Source organism: Ambystoma mexicanum, chromosome 4q (genome assembly GCF_040938575.1).
Source record: "Ambystoma mexicanum isolate Mex_15411 chromosome 4q, UKY_AmexF1_1, whole genome shotgun sequence".
In the NCBI taxonomy this organism is placed as follows: domain Eukaryota; kingdom Metazoa; phylum Chordata; class Amphibia; order Caudata; family Ambystomatidae; genus Ambystoma; species Ambystoma mexicanum.
The window spans coordinates 399,780,010-399,799,258 of NC_090928.1; positions in this window are offsets into that span (position 1 = coordinate 399,780,010).

Here is a 19,249-nt window from a genome sequence, read left to right on the forward strand (position 1 = left end):
CTAGGTCGGCAACATTTGAAACAGGTATAAAAATTTAGGGACGATTACCATTTTAATGGAGTTAAGGAGAGCCATCCATGAAAGGCCTGATTTTGACCAGCGCTGTAAGTCATGTTTGATTGCCCTCCAAAGGGGCGGGTAATTTGCCTTAAATAGATCAGCTAGGTCTGATGGTATCTGGATCCCCAGGTGACAGAGACCCTCAATGGGAGGTTGTCGACATATTGTCCCTCCCTATCATTGAGCTGGCCCACTGGAAAGGCAACTGATTTGTCTACATTTACCTTGTAACCTGCAAGGGACCCATATCGTTCTAAACTATTCAATACCTCGGGGACTGATTGGGATGGGTTAGAGAGGTACAGGAGGACATTGTCTGCGAACAGGGATATTTTGTAGTCAGTTTCCCCTATTTTAATACCCTGAATCTGGTTGTTTCCCCTGATCGCTATAGCCCAAGGCTCCCTCACTAGTGCGTATATGAGGGGAGACAATAGGCACCCCTGTCTCGTGCCTCTCTCCAAAGGGAAGGGTTCCGACGCTCCCCCGTTCACCACCACCCTAGCGGAAGCGCGAGAATAAAGGGCCGTCATCCATCCCCGCCACTTGGAGCCCATCCCCAGAGACGACACCCTGTTGAAAGCTTCTCCGCATCCAGGGACAGAAGGAGAGCACCCTCAGATTTCACTTCTTTTGTGCTCAGTATGTGTAGGGTTTTGCGCATGCTGTCTGCTCCCTGTCTGTTCATTACAAAGCCTACCTGGTCAGGGTGGATCAGTTGGGGGGGACACGTTTCCAAGCGTGTTGCAAGGATCCTGGTAAAGATCTTAGCGTCTGTATTAAGGAGTGAGATGGGTCTATACGAGCTACACTCCACAGGATCCTTGCCGGGCTTAGGAATTACTGTGATCATGGCCTGCAGGAATGCCGGTGGAATGGTGTTCAGGGTTTTAATTTGGTTAAACAATTTGGTTAATGGTTGTATCAGCTCTGATTGGAATTGTTTGTAAAAATCGGCCATATATCCATCTCCCCCCGGGGTCTTGCCTACTTTAAGCCTTTTGATGGCCCCCTCCACCTCTTTCTCTGTTATTTCCTTATCAAGTGATTCTCTCTCTAGGTCCATGAGGTTAGGTAGGGGGTGGTTCTTGAGATAACTTTGGATCTCCCCCAGTGATTCATCCTTTTGTTTAGCATAGAGGGCCTTATAAAAGGGCGCAAATGATTCGGCTATGTGCTCTGTTTTTATCTGGGTGTTACCCGCCCCGTCCCTAATCCTCTATATCCGCCTGCCCGCCCTGTTTCCCCTCAGCCTGTGCACCAAGAGAGTCTCGACCTTATCCCCTTTCTCATAATACCTTTGTTTTGTGTATCTCATTTTTTTGACCACCTCCCCAATCAAGATTGTGTGTAGGGCTTGTATCTTCTCTCTCATTTCGCTCAGGAGGTTCTCACGGTCCACATTTCCTTTGGTGAGCTGTGCCCTCATGGCCCGCAGGTCTTCCCGGAGTTTAGATTCTATCAGCGCTCTCTCTTGCTTCTTGCTCGAGCCCTCCGCAATGAGGAGGCCCCTAAAGGTAGCCTTTGCCGCCTCCCAGACTGTGGCCATAGGGATTTCCCGTGTCGTTGGATACAAAGAAGGCCTCTATTTCCTTCCTTAAGAATTCCCCAAACACCTGGTCCCTCATGAGGGTGTCGTTACAGCGCCACCTGTATGATTTCAGGGTGGCTTGCAATCACCATTCCATAACGAGAAGCTCATGGTCCGACCAGGTCACAGATTCAACCGCAGGGTTTCCGACCTCCCCCCCTCCCTCCTCTGATACCAATAGCAAATCGATTCTAGTATATGTTTGGTGGGGAGTGGAGAAGAACGTATAACCCCCAGGGGCTTGCAAGCATTTACACCACACATCCACCCAATAATATTCTTGTAGGAGGTCCCTGAAAGCAAGGTTATCCTTCGCGGGGGCTTTCGGTCCCATCCCCTTGGCCGACCACCAATCCAGATGAGGGTCTGTGATAAGATTGAAATCCCCGCCCAGGATCATGGCCCCCTCCGCCCATTCGTCCATGACCTTGGGAACTTTATGAATAAACTTGTTTAGGCCAGCGTTCGGTGCATACAGGGTGGCTAGTGTGACTCGTATGCCCTGGGATAACTCCTTAATCCCCAGAAATCTACCTCCAAAGCAAGCCCCTCTTTGTCTCAACATCGGTGAGATGCAGTGATTTACCCAGAAGGATGCCAGCTCCCTCCTTCTTCAAGGATTTGTGCGAGACCCAGAAATTCCTACCTATCTCCTTTCCCTTGATCGTCGACTCCGCCCCCCTTCTGTAGTGCGTTTCTTGTAGGAAGAGGGCTAGCAGTTTCTGTTTGCAGAATAAGTTGCTTGTGAGAGATCACTTATTTTGTGAATTGAGGCCCTTGACATTGAGCGTACCGATTCGTCCTTCAACCATGATCGTCGCTACCCTTGCTCAATAAAACTTTGGTTGTTACCCTCATTGCCGTCCATAAAGTTGAGTCCCAGAACCATGGTATGGTGTCCCCTTTTGTTTTAACCTCCCTCTCCCCTCCCGTCCCTAGTTCCCTGTTTCCCTTCCCCATTTTGCTAGCCGTTCGTCTCCATTGCCCAACTAGCATCGGGGTTGGTCAACGAACCACCAGGGCCGCTACCCTGGGCACCGGGATAAAAATAAAAATAAATAAGATTAGAAAATAAAGAGGTGCAGATTCTACCCTCCGCGTTTGTCCCTTCAGGAACTCTTTCTGTAGTTAGTCGGGATTTAATCTCCCCACCAGACCTCGTTCAACTTTCTCCTCTCTTTGCCCCCACGGCTTGTGTTGTGTCCCGCAGGTCGCGTGACCCGTCATGGGTCCACTTCCAGTGCAAGTCGGGAGGGGTCTCTTTGATCTTGGAGGTTACACTCGGCTACATACCGAAAACAGCAGTACATGTCCATATCTCTGACAGTTAGGCTCCAAAGCCTTCAAATATCAATTTCAACATAAACCCTGCCAACCGCAGCAACACCCAAATGCTACATATAACTCCCCCCAACTTGGTTGAACCCAAAGGGATCGTGTGAGCAACTGCTTTACAAAGGAATAACATCACATTTCTTTTCATCCTCTCCCTCCCGTATAATCACATAGGTCCACCTTGCCAACCATGGCAACACCAAAACTGCAACATACAACACCCCCCAGCCTGGTGGGGCCCACGAGTACAACGTGGGGGATCATATTGTAAAAAGGAAAAATTTAACATCTCATTTCTTTTCTTTTCTTTCATTCTCCATCTTCCCCATGTTCACTTAGAGCCCACGCGACCCCCAGGGGGATGTCTGATCTTTTGGAATTTTCGAGTGCCCTTCACTTTGTGCTTCCCCTGGCTTAAATCAGGGCCCTGTGGGGTGTGGCTCGGGTCCCTATCGGTACCGCTCTGTTCCCCCGAGGCTCCTGGGGAGTCCCCAACCAGTTTGTCGATGGCTCTTCAAATGTCCTCTTCAGTCACGAGCTGATGGTTCTCACCCTGCCATTCAAAAGCTGGGTAGAATGGGTGTCCCCAACGGTACCTGACCCCTTCCTCCTGTAGCCATCTAGTAAGTGGCCCACATTTTTTCCTCATTTGTAGCGTGAAGGCAGACAGGTCCTGATAGATCGTCACTCTGGAGTTATCGTATTGTATGTCTCTTAGGGTCCTAGCCCTTTCAAGTATTCTTGCTTTGTCTCTGTAGTAGTGGAATCTCGCAAGCACAGAGCGTGGGCCCCTGCCACCCCCACCAGCTCGATGGACCCTACCAATCAAGATGGTTTCTCCAGAATCAGTTCCCAAGACAATCCTAATGATCTCTTGCACTTTGCCCTCCAGACCACTCTGGGTCTCCCCCTCCACCTCCGTCAGGCCAAAAAAATCGCAATTTACTTCTTCGTTGCCAATTTTCCATGTCATCAACTTTGAGACGGAGCTCCCCCCTCCCAGCGCTGCATCTCCTTGCCTCCATCTGTGTTTCCAGGAGGTCGGTGGACGCCTGGTTATTCTCCACCCCTTCCACTCTCTCCTCCAGCGTAGCGACTTTGGCAGTTAGGTCAGCCAGCTTGGCCCCCATATCCGTTCTCATCCCCCTGATTTCATCGAGGATTGTCTGAATGTTATTCTGCATGGTATTCATGTCAGGGGCCGGCGCGGTTGAGGTGTTGGTCTCCATCTCAGGATCTCCGGGCATGAATTGATATTTTGCCAGGGTTTCCTTCCAACTCATGAGGTGTTTTCGCCCCTGGGTCTTTGTGGTTTCTCAATGTTCCCAGTAGTATCCCCCGGGATTCGGGTCTTTTTCCCCCGTCTTCGGCTCAATTCCTATAGGGTGTCGCAAGGTGGACGAGACTTGGTGCTTAGATTTGCTCCTCGGGGGGTCTGCACATATCACAGGGGTCAGTATAGGGGTCACCGGTACACCTTACTCCTTGTTTCTTGTTGGTGATTGCGTCTATGGCTGTGGGGCGATCAGACGCCACTTGTATTTACCTATGTAGGACCACAGGGGACTCTCTATTTGTGTCTCTACATACTGTGTCAGGGGTTTCTTCCTGCGTTGGCTCTCCCCTGTCAATGGCTCTCCAGTGTGGTGGTAGGAAGGGGAGTGGTTGATGTAGGTGGCCTGTATACCAGCTCCCCCCGGTTGCTAGTACTCACGGTTGCACCAGCGTGGGCCTGGAGGAGCTGTTTTGAGGTCACTGGAGTGGTAGCCCCTCGAGCTTTCCCCTGGGTCTGGTGGGCTCCGCTGCGGGTGGAATTTGAGCCCCTAGATGGGGGGTTGGAGCCAGCAAGGTGGGGGAATGATATGATCATCCGTGCTGGGGAGGCCAGCCTGGATGATCATATAATTTGTCCTGTCTGGTCAAGGGCAGTTAACCCTGTGGGGGGGCCAACCACGTTCCAGAGGGGCCCAGGTGCGCTCCCGCATCGGCCCTGGCCTGTATGGTGTGTGCCACAGCGTGATGCGCCCCACAGGCAGCTGGAGAGTCTCTCTGGGCCATTGTTGTTGTGATAATCTCCATGGTGGGGAGGAAGAAGAGTGGGGGCTCGGGCGCGCTCCCGTGACGGCCCGAGCTGGTGTGTGGGGCTGCCAGTGGCCACTCAAGGGACACAGCTGCACAAGCCTGCAGGGCACCCGGCAATGAGAGCCCGGGCCGCCTAATGCGTCCGCTCTTCAAGCCGAGCCCAGGCAGTAGCGGGACACAGGCGAGTCGCGGGTGAGCGGGGCAGGGGCCCAGATCCCCGCAGGGTCTCAGCAATCCTCCGGTGCTGCCAGCGGGGCCGTAGATAGAGTGCCGGCTCCGCGGGCTGGTCACGGCTCAGCGTTCGGCTGCAGGGGGAAGGGGCACGGCTGCGCAGCTCCACTTTTCGCGCGGCGTGAACCTGGAAGGGGGAGCGCAAGCGCTCCCAGTCAAATATCTCGGGGACCCGGGCACCTCCAAGATCAGGAAGGTGTCGCCGGGGACCCCAAAGGTTCCCACTGCTGGTTGTCATCTTTGTGGAGGGGTAGCGTTCCTTTTTCCCCTTTAAAACTCTGCAAATCTCCCGGGGCCTTCGGGGAGCAGAACAATCAGGCTGCCATCAAGCCTGCGCCCCCTGGTGGCCTCCTTGTTTTTTTTTTAAACTCTTTTTTATTGGCATTTAATTGATCTTGTTACAGTAAACAGTAGAGCAAAGCATATAGAAGAAACAAAGCTTCTGTTTTTAAAAATGTCACCTAATGATGAGTTTGCAACCCAAGGTATCTTTACTGCATGGGTTAATATAGATGACATTCCACTCGCACCCCATGAGTAAATAGTCCATTCGACCACAACTCATTAAAAATAAGATGTGCTTAAAGTTAAGAACATACTTAGAGTCAGGCCCTTGGAGAAAAGGGGTAAGAACATAGAAAATGTGTATTAGACTCTATGCACATCATATCCCAGGGACACTTACACTCCTTTCTGGGAGTTCTACCACTCGCTCCACCCATGCCTGTAGCAGAGGGGTGCCTAACCTCAATTTCTTTTTAAACGTAGTGCTTGTGGTTTTGTCACACTAGATTGTACAATTGCTGACCTTCCTTGAGTTTTCTTAGTAAGATTTCCCAGCAAAGTAGTCAGCATCCTGGATCACCCCTTTTTCTCCACCCAAGTGTAAGCTATATCAGGAACCAATTTTGGGGAAATCGAGATAATAACCAACTCCTGATCGATAACCAGCTCTTCAATATGATTAAACTAACAAATTGCTGCCGTGTCCTCTAGGACCAGTAATTCCCTTCGGTGATCCTGAGAATTGACTGTTAAGGGATTAGACAACACCCGAAACCAGTAAGCTAAGGGTTTGAATGCCCACTTTTTCCTATATGTCCAGTTCCAATCCGATAAGATCCACTGGTGTGCTCTGTGAGACAATTAATAGTGTTGAATATACCAGACTCGCAAAATCATTCACAGATTGGAGCTAAATCAGAGACAGCTTCATGGTCTTGCAAGAAAAATACCAGAACCGTACATTTACTCGACATGCGGGAGAGCACAATGGGTTTTGGTTGAGCCGACTGTACCTTTCCAGCTGCCAAAAGAGGGCTGGACTGTGCTGCGGAGAGCAGTTTCCACCTACCACCTAGACAATTTTGGTAAACACATGGAAAAAGAATAAGTATTTTGAGGTGTGATTCTTCTCTTTCTTGCTATTTCAAACTTTAAATTCTGCTGCACATATTCTCTAACAACATATAACATTCCCTATCTTAAGTTACAGTAGTAAGGCAATAATCGGCAAGGTAGGGAAAGCATTTGGGATGAGCACACTTCAGGCAAACAGATTTTGCAGGTCACATTGCTTGGGATTTATAAAGTGTATTATATGCCGCTTGCAAAGCTTCTTGAAAGTGTTATAAGCTGATAAGTTACACATCTGTGCACCACTTTGGGGCTCCTCATTTCCGAACTCCCCACACTGGGGTATTTGATGTCCCTCCCCACTCTTGGCTTCTTCTCTCTCGCAAATTTGCTGTTTCTCACCTGTCTGGGGCTTCTCTATTTTGCACTCCCCACTCCGGGGTATTTGATCTCTCATTCCAATCTGGGATTGTTATCTTTTGACCTTTCCATTCTGGGGTATTCACTCTCTCACCTCACTCTGGGGCTCTTCTCTTTCGCACTCCCCATTTTGTGCGATTGTTCTCTCTCCCAACTCTGGCGTTCTTCTGTTTCACACACCCCACTATTCTCTCTCTCTCTCCAATCTGGGGTTCTTTCTCTTTCTCTCCAATCTGTTGCCCATCTCCCTTTACATTGGAGCTCTTCTCTTTTACACTCCCCATTCTGGGGTTTTCATTCTCTCTCCCCATTCTGTGGTTCCCCTGTTTCACACTCGCCACTCTGGGGTATTTTCTCTCTAGTCCCACTTTGGTGCACTTCTCTTTTGCACTCCCCACTCTGGGGGATTTGCTCTCTCTCCCCACTCTGGGGTATTCTTTCTCTCCCCACTCCGGGATCCTCTCTCTTTCTCTCCAATGTGTTGCCAATCCCCCTTGGAGCCACTGCGTACCTGGTTGCCTTTTGTGGTGCTCTATGGAAGGGGCGTTGAGTTGGGTTGTTTCTCTGGAGGTTGCAGGGCATAGTGCGTGTCTTCTATGCTATGTTGTCCTTCAGTCGGTTGCAGCTCTCATTCCTTGTTCTTACAGATGATCATACGGGGCATACGGGGCAGAGTCACTTACACAACCCTTCAGCTGGGCTTTTGGTCAGTCATCTGAAGCTCTCCTGCCTCATAACCTCCTGGGGCTGCTCGGGCCAACCTTCCACTGTGCTGCTCTGCACTGTGGTGTGTGCCCCATCAGAATATCAACTCTGGCATTCTCTCTGTCCCCAGCCACAGCCCCTTCTTTCAGATTGGTGTGGTTATGATCCACACTGCTTGATGAGACTCCCCTGGGATAGGTTGTCCAGGGGATGTCCCTCCAGGGGGGCTGGTTCACTCGTCATTGCTCAGTCTGTATAGAAGGTTGGGCAAAGGTAAGGTCAGAAGCCAAATCAGCCATTACAAAAGGGTGCATTGGTTTATAGTAAATCTTAGCCACTAGATACCCTGCAAAGGTGTCACTGGGGGAAGGACAGATGGTGAATTATGCTCCTTTTGGGTTATGTGTCCCAGAGGCACCTCCAGAGGTATGCTGCTTGCCCTCTGCCCTAAAGGGCATTAAGCATAGCAGGTTCACCTCCCTAGTCCCAAAGTTCGCTGCCCCTTGCGGAGAGTTGACAATCTCCCAGGATTCATCACAATACTTACACCTCCCTTTCTGTTTCAACAGCAACCAATTAATCCTGCTTAAAGAACAGAAATAAGTATTAGCCTTACAATGGTAAACATTATGGGTTTATCCTTGATATTCACAATTAACAAACATACCACATTAAAGGGAGTACACAGAATGGCATAGACCAGTTTATGAACTGAAAAGCATGTTTCCCCTAATAAAAAACAGTTTCTAAACTATGTATCTCTCTCTTTTAATCTGTCATTTTCTGAATGCGAGACAAGACTTGTAATATGTTATCAAAGTTATGTGGTATCATACTCCAACCAAGACCTTTTTTTGAATTTTTAGGAACTTTGGCTTTCACCCTAGGTTACCCAGGGTAATCCAGACGTGGACCCCTTGCTTGCTGTGCTTAGCGAGGCACAGCTTCACCTCACTGAGGAGGCCCAAAAAAGGCCAAAACACGTGTCTGGGGTTGCTGTTGGTACTCTTGTTCAGAGGAGAATTGCCAAGCATTTCGGTGCTGGACTGCCCTTGCGGGTGGGACAAAGACTGATATGCAAATGGATAATTCTCCTATGTGAAAGTTACAGTCAGCTAAAACGTGGTTGTAGAGCCACCCGAGTAGGCACCTTCCCATAGAACAGGTTCTATGGCCATGTTTGTTCTTGGTAGACGGGCTCACAGATATTTGTATGTATTTTATACTGCACTTTCACTAATTGGGCCCTCTCCATAGGCCAGAATACATTGAACATTCTAGTTTACGTTCCAAACACAAACCATTCTTGTTAGTCAGGTTTGCTACTAGACATTAGTAGGTACCATTTTAATTGGATATATCCCTATTTATATCGCAATAACTTGGTACGGCCACCAGGTCCACTACCGCAGATCGTTATACCCTACACTGGGTTCTGGTCAGATGCACCACATATGCCATTATGTCCTACTCCATTAGTTGCACTGCGTCAATCCTGCACCAGATAAAAACCCTTTCCAGATACCATCCTTCAACTGCAAAAAAGAAGTGAGAAACATAGGATGAGTGCAGGTTAGATATATGGTATAGCTTTGTTCAGTTCAATTAATTGTGGATATTTGTTCCTCTTGCAGTGAAACAAGGACAGGAGAATAATGAATTTGGACTCCTGCTATTGACATCTCCGTTCCATCTAGTGCTTTTAACCCAGTTTGGAAGGGTGTGGCAAAATTAAATGACCTGTCCTTTACACTTTGCAGATTATGGGATAAACCCCAGCAGCTTGTCCACTCCACATTCCCAAGTCCCTCCCAGATCACACGTGCCACCTTGACATGCCATAATGTACCTTTTACACAACTATGGCCACATCTGGATTTCAGATCTAGTTACCACATCACTTAGTTGAACTTTTCCCCACCTCCTAACTAATCATTCTAATTCTTTTTCTGATTCCAAAACTAGACTTCATTAAGAAGTATATCAAAATACCAGATTCCTTCCATTAGGCTAACTGCTAGCACCTTTCTCTATTCCTTCATGTCACACTCCTTTTTGCAAGAGTGGTGTAAATGCTCCTTTTGCAAAGGTGATGTGAAACCAGGTGGCAATCTTCCTTACCTTGATTGCTGTGTTTCTTGTCAGCGGACAGGCAAGGTTCCCTGCCACCTGGCAGAAAGTGCTGTTTTCCTCTGGTTTTCTTTCAACAACCTGTTGGGACATGGCCAGTGTTATGAAGCTACCATGTTGGGGGGAACGGGGGCCCCTGCCGGCCTGGGGTGGCCGGATTACCAGGGTGTATGCCAGCGCTGATCCTATCCCAGAAGCGGGGTGATGAAGATAGGGAGGGCAGCTCCTGGCCCCCTAGGTGTGCATTTTATATGACTGATGGTAGCTGGGCCCCTTCTACAATGTCAGCCAGCCTCTTTTCTCAACAGAGCTCTCTTTTGTCTTTTTCAAAACAACAACTCAGAATGCCCCTGGGTACAACCAAGAAAACCCAGACTGGAAATAAGACAATGGGTTTTTTTCTTTCTGACAAACAGAGATGAGACACTGACCAACCAACTTACCAACCCCAGGTAAGGTGGGGCAACAGAAAATGAACTGAAGTGGGTAGGGGCTGAAAGAGAGCAGGAGACACAGAAATCTTCCCCAAACCTGAGTACATGGCTGCTACCCTGAAAATAGAGATTGGAAAGTGGGCGTGACTGCAAGCCTTTTTGAAGCCTTCCATAGCTAAGCTAAACCAGAGATTAGCCAAGGAAAGAAAGTTGCCATGGGAACCAGTTGGAGCAGAGAGGAGCAATGGAAGGGGGAGGCTAGGTTATAAAAGCTGTTCAGGTGAGAGCAGGCTGAGCAGTGGTGGATCAGAGTGCTGAGAAGACTGTGGCTGTGTTTCAAGAGAGTGAAGGTAAGGATTGGTATGCTGGAGACAGTGGTGCCAGATGAGTGTAGTGTGTTGCAAGGGGGGTGCAAAAGGAGAGTGAAAGAGACACAGAGATTGAGAGGGGGAGAAGTGTTGAGTGATTTACAGAGAGTGTGAAAGTGAGTGTTAGTGACAGAGAGGTTAGGGCAGGAGAATGATGACAAAGTGAAAGCTGGTAGCAGGAGTAATAGTTGGGAGTGGGTAGTGAAGAAGGAGGTATGTAGTGGGGAAAGACAGACTGAGAGAGTGTGATCAGGAGACAGATGAGTAGACAGGGGTTAGTCAGTGAGAGAGGTGTGCAGGTAGAGAGACAGAGAGTTGAACGAGAGAAGGGAAAGAGGGGAGATGTAGTTAGATTGAAGGTGGCAGAGAAGAAGGGAGAGGAGTCAGAGAGGGGGTAGATAGAGCGAAAGAAGGGAGAGAAGTGAGAGGATAAAGAGAGGGGTACAGATAGAAAGAGAAGGAGACAAGGAAGATCATGTAGGGAAGAGAGAGGAGATAGATATATATAGAGAGATAGAGACTGAGAGAGCAAGGGAAACAGACCAGACCAGAGGTTTCTCTTACAAAGTCCCAGAGAGATAGACAGAAAAGGCCACAAACGGAAAAGAGTTGTGCAGTTTTGTCATGCTGCTGAGTTAATTGAAAAGAGCAGTGCAAAGTTTCTCATGCTGCTGCGCAAACTCAAAAAAAGCTGCACAAAGTTTCTTGTACTGTTGTACAAGCCCAACAAAAATCAAAAAGAGCCACACGAAGATTCACGTGCCACTGCTTGAAACCTAGCACGATCCAAAAAGAGTGGCACAAACGTTCTTGTGCCGCTCCATGAACCTATTACGAATCAAAACAAAAACGGGCCAAAGTTTCTCGTTCTGCTGTGTGAACATAGCGCAGATCGAAAAGCCTGTGCAAAGTGTCACGTGCCTAAGAGTAAAAACAGTACAGGTCAAACAAAGACTTACACAAAGTTTCTCATTTTGCTGCGTGAAGATAGCATGGATTGAAAAAGAACCTCACAAAGTTTCTTATGTTGCTACTAGTACCTACCACAAACTGAAACCCCATGCAACGGTTTTTATGGCATTGTGTGAAACCATCACAGTTCTGAAAATCATGCTCAAAGTTTGTTGTGTCGCTGCATGAAAAAAGACCTGCGTGAAGTTTCTCATCTCTTTACATGAAACCAACATTGAAACAAAACATCACTCTCCATGCAAAACCACACAAAACACAGCGTAATTTCAGTGGTGGCGGTACCGTAATGCTGATTTTTCAGAACAGGTGGAACCGGATTCCATTGAGAAATTCCACACTTGTTGCTTCGCTGGCAGACATTTTGCCCACCCCCTAGTTACTGGTAGGCCTTTTTTCATGCCAAGAACAAGATCTATCCTCAAAGTATACTAATTCACTCTCCTGTAATGGCATGTCAAATAAGTCTTGTCTGATCTATAGGAGTTTTAAGTTATTTCTACTTAGTGATGTGACTCACAGTCCTGTTAGTCTCTATTTAGGGGTGTCGGCAGCCATGAAGCTGGGCTCAGAATGAGGCAGTGTGTCAATGAAGTTTTGGTGACACTATGCTGGCTATGCACAACCACTCCTGTTTCAAGTTCCTACTCCTAGTTTACAAAGCTATCAAGAATCTTGCTCATCAGCGACTGGCTGGCTGTATGTCTGTCTACTCACCATCTCATTCCCTCCACTCCTCCTCTGCACTCAATCTCGCTGCCCTCCATGCCTCCTCTACCTTCTCCTTCTCCCAAGGCACCCCACTCCATTGGAACCTTGTGCCCATCACATTTACAGAGAGCCCAGCTGTGGATCTTTTCAGTGCTTGACTTAAACTTGACCAAATATCCAAAAAGGAGCACCCCACTGTGAAAAAAAAATCAAAATATCGAAGTTGAGTACCCCAAAAGGAAATACACCAAACACGGGTTACAAAGGAACATACAAAGTACTTTATTTTATACTGAATCCAGTTACAAAAACAGAGCAAAATCAGATAGCTATCGGCCCTCAGTACAACACAACGAACTCCAGCGTGTTTCAATGTGTTCAGTGAGAGACGCTGTACATTAGAATGCATTGGCTTTTTATACATTTTGTGAGCACGATGTCCAGCCCCACTTCGGGTTAATATTCCAATAATACATCACCGATCTAGGGTTCATGCCAAGGCTCGCACATCCGCATATAACTGGTTTACTTTTAATACATATATCAACACGCCTATACAGCAACTGTTTATTCTTGGATTTTCCATGTAAGTTTTCTTAAACATTCATACAATGTGGTTAAACAAGTGTTCTACGTTCAGTATTTGAATATATTGTCTTTATAGTATACTCGTGGATTAGTTTCATTGCACGAGTAATCCCTTACACACAGGTCAACGAAGGACAAGGTCTCAGTTCACGACCTCCACAAGTGGCCTGCAGGCAAGTTACATATTAGCTACGTACAGAGGTCAAGACGGCCATCTTGTATTTTGGAATGACATTGTCCACCATTTTAACTCACAGGGTGACTTTACAAAGCGAATCCTAAAATTGCAGATTGACCTAAAATGGCGGCTTACATTGATTTTAAGGTCAGGACCTTGCAACGCGGATTCTTTCGCAAGCGATTTACGAGCAGCTTGGCGTAGGCCGATATACATATATTTATTGCATTAGGAGGCACGATATAATTTCTCTTTTGACAAACCCTGCTTCTGGCCTATGCCAAGTGCTAAAACTACTTTGGATCTCCTTGTAAACAACTCCATGCGTCATCGTCCATGCACCCTAAATCGCTGTCGGAAATATCTATTGCCATTAGGTCATTCGCTAAAATTTCTTTCAACACATATTCTTTGGAAGTTTTATCTGGGGCATACACTTTATGTCCTATCAAACCTATCGCTTGTGCGCAACATCCCCTAGCATCGAACATATACCAGGTAGACACTAAATACAGCAACAAAGAAACAACGGGATTCCCAAAATAATCAGCAAGACCGAAAGTACCTTCCAACCCCAAGATCGTAAGAAGTCCCAGAACCAAGCGCTAAGATCCCAGTTTCCCTCAGGAACATGCACTTCTGAACTAAGGACATGCAGATTCTGTATTGCCTTGAAGATGGTTGGGGAGGAATCTGGAACGAAAACACAGCAAGCGGACCCTACTAATTTACACACTCCACCACGTTCAGCCAGAATGAGATCTAATGCCATCCGGTTTTGAAGTGCTACTAGTCTTATCGCCTTCTGTTCTAACGTCATATTATAGGAAAGGATGAATATACCACCCTAGCCCCTTATCCCCGTGTTGCGGTAAATGTGAGCAAACCCAACAGTTAGACTTATTAAAAATGGCATGCGTAGCATTCATGATATATAGTAGAGTATTATTGTGGTACCTTTGTCTATGCTGGGAGTCCCTAGGGGACAGAGTATGCAAATCTACAAAGGGAGTAGGTGCAGCAGGTATACTTTCAGTAGGCAAAAAGGATTTTAAAGGATGCATTTCCTCAAGGTACCACAATCCTAAGACAGTGGGCCTCATTACGACCCTGGCGGAAATCGAAAAACGATGGCGGAAATGCAATACCGCCATCGAATAGCGCTCGGTGCGATTATGACCCGTCACCGCAAAGTACGATGCCATTAGCGACACCGTAGTGAACGCCAACGCTAACTGCACCAAGTACGCGCGCGCGCGCCATGCCAAACCGTAAATACCACCATGGCGCAACGGTACGCGAATTCTGACCCTAGCGGACATGCACCTAACGCCATCAAGCACGGCGGAAAGTACCATTCCACCATGGTGAGAAGTACGGCATCGCGAATCAACCGTAAACGGCCCCACTGAGTGCCTGTACACCGCTCCCTGGCCACATTGTACAACTCCCCGTAGGTGCAATGAAGTCACAATGCAACCAGTGAAATGTACAAGTCACCCATGCATGCCAACGAACAAAAGAATCTCAAGAGGGGCCAATGGGAGCTGCAGGGCACAGATGGCACGAATACAGAAGCTATTCCAATGGACATGACCTCAGTCTCCCACCAAGAAACGCACGCAAACACAGGCACCTGTGACCAGCAACATTCAGAAAATCACATCATTCCACCAATCCACCTGGCTGACCGGCATCTGTTACACAAAACCTAATCCCCCGCCCCTGAGCATGACATCATTCAAACAGTCATATTGGCAGCCCTTATCCCTGACCTCACTGGGCTTCGTAGGCAAACGCGCCCAGCACAGTACCACGCAACTATACTCCGAAGCTGGAACCCAATGCAGATCTCCCCACAATACATCGCTCCCCAAATAGGAATATGCCACATCACTTGCAAAGAAGAACGCTACACGGCCCATATCAGAATAGAAATTTAATGCACAACAAATTCACCAAGCCCATACAGCCATTAGGCCATGAACTCCAAAACACATTTCACCATTGTGGGCTGCATCCGCAATAAATGACCAGCTACTTCTTGTGTGACGCCCTGTTCCTTCATGGTACACAGGGCCACATTCTCGTACGAAAAGGCAACATGGAAGCGCCCAGAACCGCAGGGCCGACCCAATGGGGAGGCACTAGTCCAGCTGAAAGGCCGAAATGTTGCTCCGAGCCACTAGTACTGCGTAAGGGCATGTGGCCCATTGGCGATCGTCCCATAAGATCGTAATGCTGCTCCACTGATTAACACGAAGCAGCAGGTGTCGGGAGTAAAATCCATCTGCAGGAGTGGCATACAGATGGCAGTGGCAAAAGGGGAGGAGATACCTGTCAACCAAATGAAATGAAAAAGAATAGAATGGCCATCAGAACTACATTTGATTTACTCACTTCAATGATCACACCAAATCCACAGCCATATGCATGCTAGCCCACTCCAAAGGATCATCACCACCCAAAAACCACTTGCGACTCATAACTATCTATATCGAGGTGAAAACACCATCACAAACGAGTGTACCTGTGCATGCGTCTGTTAAAACAGAATCCATCAGATGGGATTGGTAACGTGCATGGACACAAGTGTCTGAAGGCGCGTCGAGACAGGGAGGGCTCAACAAGGCCAGATAGACGATGGTCCCACTATGGCAGCCCTGCATCACATAGCGCAGGGGAGGCGGACAGATCCCAAGAAGCCCTGTACATGGCAAACTCTGTATCAAATCATCTGTCCATGCATCCATTCATCATTCCCTCATCCCGTAATGATAACGCCTGTTCCCATACTCACATAACATGTGAAAATTCCATTGAGTCTGTGCGTCATGCAGCCTGCATAATCCACTGTGCCCCAGCCCGTAATTCCAGTGTTGTGAAGTAACATGTATTTGGGAACGTCCGGCCTCATCGTCCACTTTGCTATTGCGCATCCCAAACTATTCATATCAATCATTGCATCCCCGCCATGGCCCCTGTCCCAAGGACATTGAACAATAGAACGTTATATTTGCAGTCAGACCTGTGGGCATCTCCTCGCCGCTAGCTGAAGACCAAAAGCGCCGCCCTTCGAATTCCTCATTTGCAACATCACGTCGAAAAGGCATCTGTGGCCGCTTGAAATCACAAATTAATCCATCTAGTGCGGCTGTGTGTGTAAATGGCAACTGCCTTCACTCACAAATGGGACGCCCTGCCCGTCGTTGAAACTCGGTACAGTGATGCATGAGGGTCCACCGTTACTCGAGTACTACGTTCCACTGACCCTTCACAAGTCTGTTCGCGACTGCTAAGATAGTATGTGAAACAATGGGACCATAGCCGAATGAACATATCAACCAATGTTACACTGCCATCGGGTACAAATACATGATTGTAATAGCAAGATGCCATTCCTCGAATTGCAGCGTTGTGTGCGGGACGTGCTCGCCCAAAGGGGAGAGCAGCTTGCACAGGTGGAATGAATCACCACAGGTGGAGGCCATACAGCCTGAAAACACATAAATAGCACACCCAGTCTCCTCCCACAACCACACCCACTCCGAAATGCTACCGGCAGGACTCGCGATGTTGGCCCTGGGGGACCTGATAGCACTGCAAGTACTCCAACTCCAAGAAGAAGACGAACACCAACCACAACCGGCCGCACGGAGGAGACGCAGGAGGAGGAGGAGGAGGGCAAGGCAGGGCCAGCAAGGGCCGCCAGCACAGCCACTACCACCACGCAGGCAGCCCGCAATCCCACGCCTCCGAGCACATCCGTTCAACCTCACTGATGAGCAGATCCACACCCTCTACCGTTTGGACCGGGACACCATAGCCGCCATTGTGGACATGACACAGGCTGACCTTGTCAGCATGATAGATAGCCCAACCGCCATCCCACCCCTACTGAAGGTGGTGTCTGTACTCCACTTCCTGGCCACAGGCACCTACCAGCACACAGTCGGACAGTTGCATGGCATCTCACAGCCACTGTTCTCACGGACACTATTGCAAGTGCTCGATGCCCTCCTGAAGCACGCAGACGACTACATCTCTCTACCACGCTCGGAGCAGGAAATTACGAACACAAAAGTGGGATTCCATGCACTTGCCGGCATACCGGGTTGCATTGGTGCCATCGACTGCACCCATGTGGAATTGGTCGTCCCACATGCCATGGAGGCCCAGTACCGCAACCGAAAACAATTTCATTCACTGAATGTACAAATGGTGTGTGACTCCAACAGGATCATTACACATTGTTGTGCCCGATTCCCTGGATCAACCCATGATTCTATGATCTTGAGGAACTCTACAATACCACGCTACATGGAGCGACACGCAGGGAACAGATCCTGGCTACTCGGTGAGTCACATTTCATGCATGCTGATGTGGGGTATGTGATGCGGCAATGACCTGGCAGGAAGGGGGGGGGGTGCGTACGTAGCAATGGCATTCCACATTATTCATTTATCGTCCACATACAGGTGATGCCGGATATCCACTGAAGAGATGGCTCCTCACACCAGTCCGGAACCCACGGGACCAGCATGAGGAGGACTACAACCATGCCCACTCACATACCCGTGTAGTCATTGAACAGGCATTCGGCCTACTGAAGACTCGTTTCCGGTGCCTCAGCAGGTCTGGCGGGGCACTCCTGTACCGCCATGTGAAGGTTGCAAAGATGGTGATGGCATGTGTCATGCTACACAACATGTGCGTACGTAGAAATGTGCCCATGCCCCCTGACGCAGAACTGCAAGCACCTGAAGATGGTCATGATGAGGGTGGGGATGTGGCAGCACCTCAAGGAGTCTGCGAGGCACAGGAGGGCCGTGACATTCGTCAACATCTCATAGATGCATGCTTCTAGCACTCACGCCTGGTGGCTGATACATGGACACGGGACTCGTGGCACTGTGTGTGTCTGGTACATGCACAATATGGACTGTACGCCTATGATGGCCTCGTACACAAAGATCAATGTCCACACATCTCATTGGTTGATCGTGCATTGTTTATGGCATATGTGATATCATGTTGAACACCCTATCGACCCGCCACCCAAGTGAGCCCTACCTCCCCCCCGAACACCAGTGTCCAGAGATGCTCATTGCCAGTGGGCAGTCGCTATTGCAAGCCCCCTCTGCGGGTATCAGGGGCACCCCTGCCTGTGGAGCGCAGGTTCCTCCCAGATCTACGTTGGGGGCTGCCCTGGACGGAACTTGCAACGGATGATGTCTCTGCCTGCTCACGTCCATGCATGTCCCTAAGTGTTTGTGAGAGCTCAGTGAGCACACGGCGCACTGCGCAAGTTCGGCACATACGTCTTTGGACGTCGCATGCAGTTCCCCCCTCAGGCTCTCGGTGCTTCTCTCCATTTGGACTCTCAGGCTCTCGGTGCTTCTCTCCATTTGGACTCTCAGGCTCTCGGTGCTACTCTCCATTTGTGCCCTTAGTGTCTCTGTACTTCTCTGCATTTCTGCCCTAAGTGTCTCAGTTGATGTTTCTATGTCTGCCTTAGTGCCCCCACATTCATCGGCATGGTCCTTGAGGAGCGTGGCCAGTTGCTACTGTTGCACGATTAACTGGTCGAGGGACTGTTGCCTCTGCTGGGCCATGGCCATTTGCGGTGGTGTCACAGAGTGGCTGTTCGCCTCATGTTGCCCTGCCACAGGGCTTGTGGGGGATGGTCAGTCGTCGTCTTGTGGGTGCCCCTGCGTGGTATCCTCATGGTGTACGGGATGGAACAGACAGGGGGATTGGGACAGGTCATGGATGGATCTGACTTCGACATCCCCGTTTTCTGTGTCGGAGCATGCTGCCATTAATGCAGTGTCACCTATGGTGCTGCTGCCACCAGAAGCAGTGCCTACTGTGGCATCCATTGGGGGGACCTGTGGTGGTGGTGGTGTGGGCATGCTGGCTGCTGGGGTGCCTGTTGGAGTTCCCTCCTCTGTGCTGCCACTTGATTTGTGCTGCTGCTGTGTCTTGATGCGTGCAGCTGAGGTGGAGGGTCTTTGGCCGTTGGTCTTGGCCCTCTTTGCAGGTGTGCTGGTAGGGGTGTCCTGAAGCTCGTCGTTTGGATCGGACCCT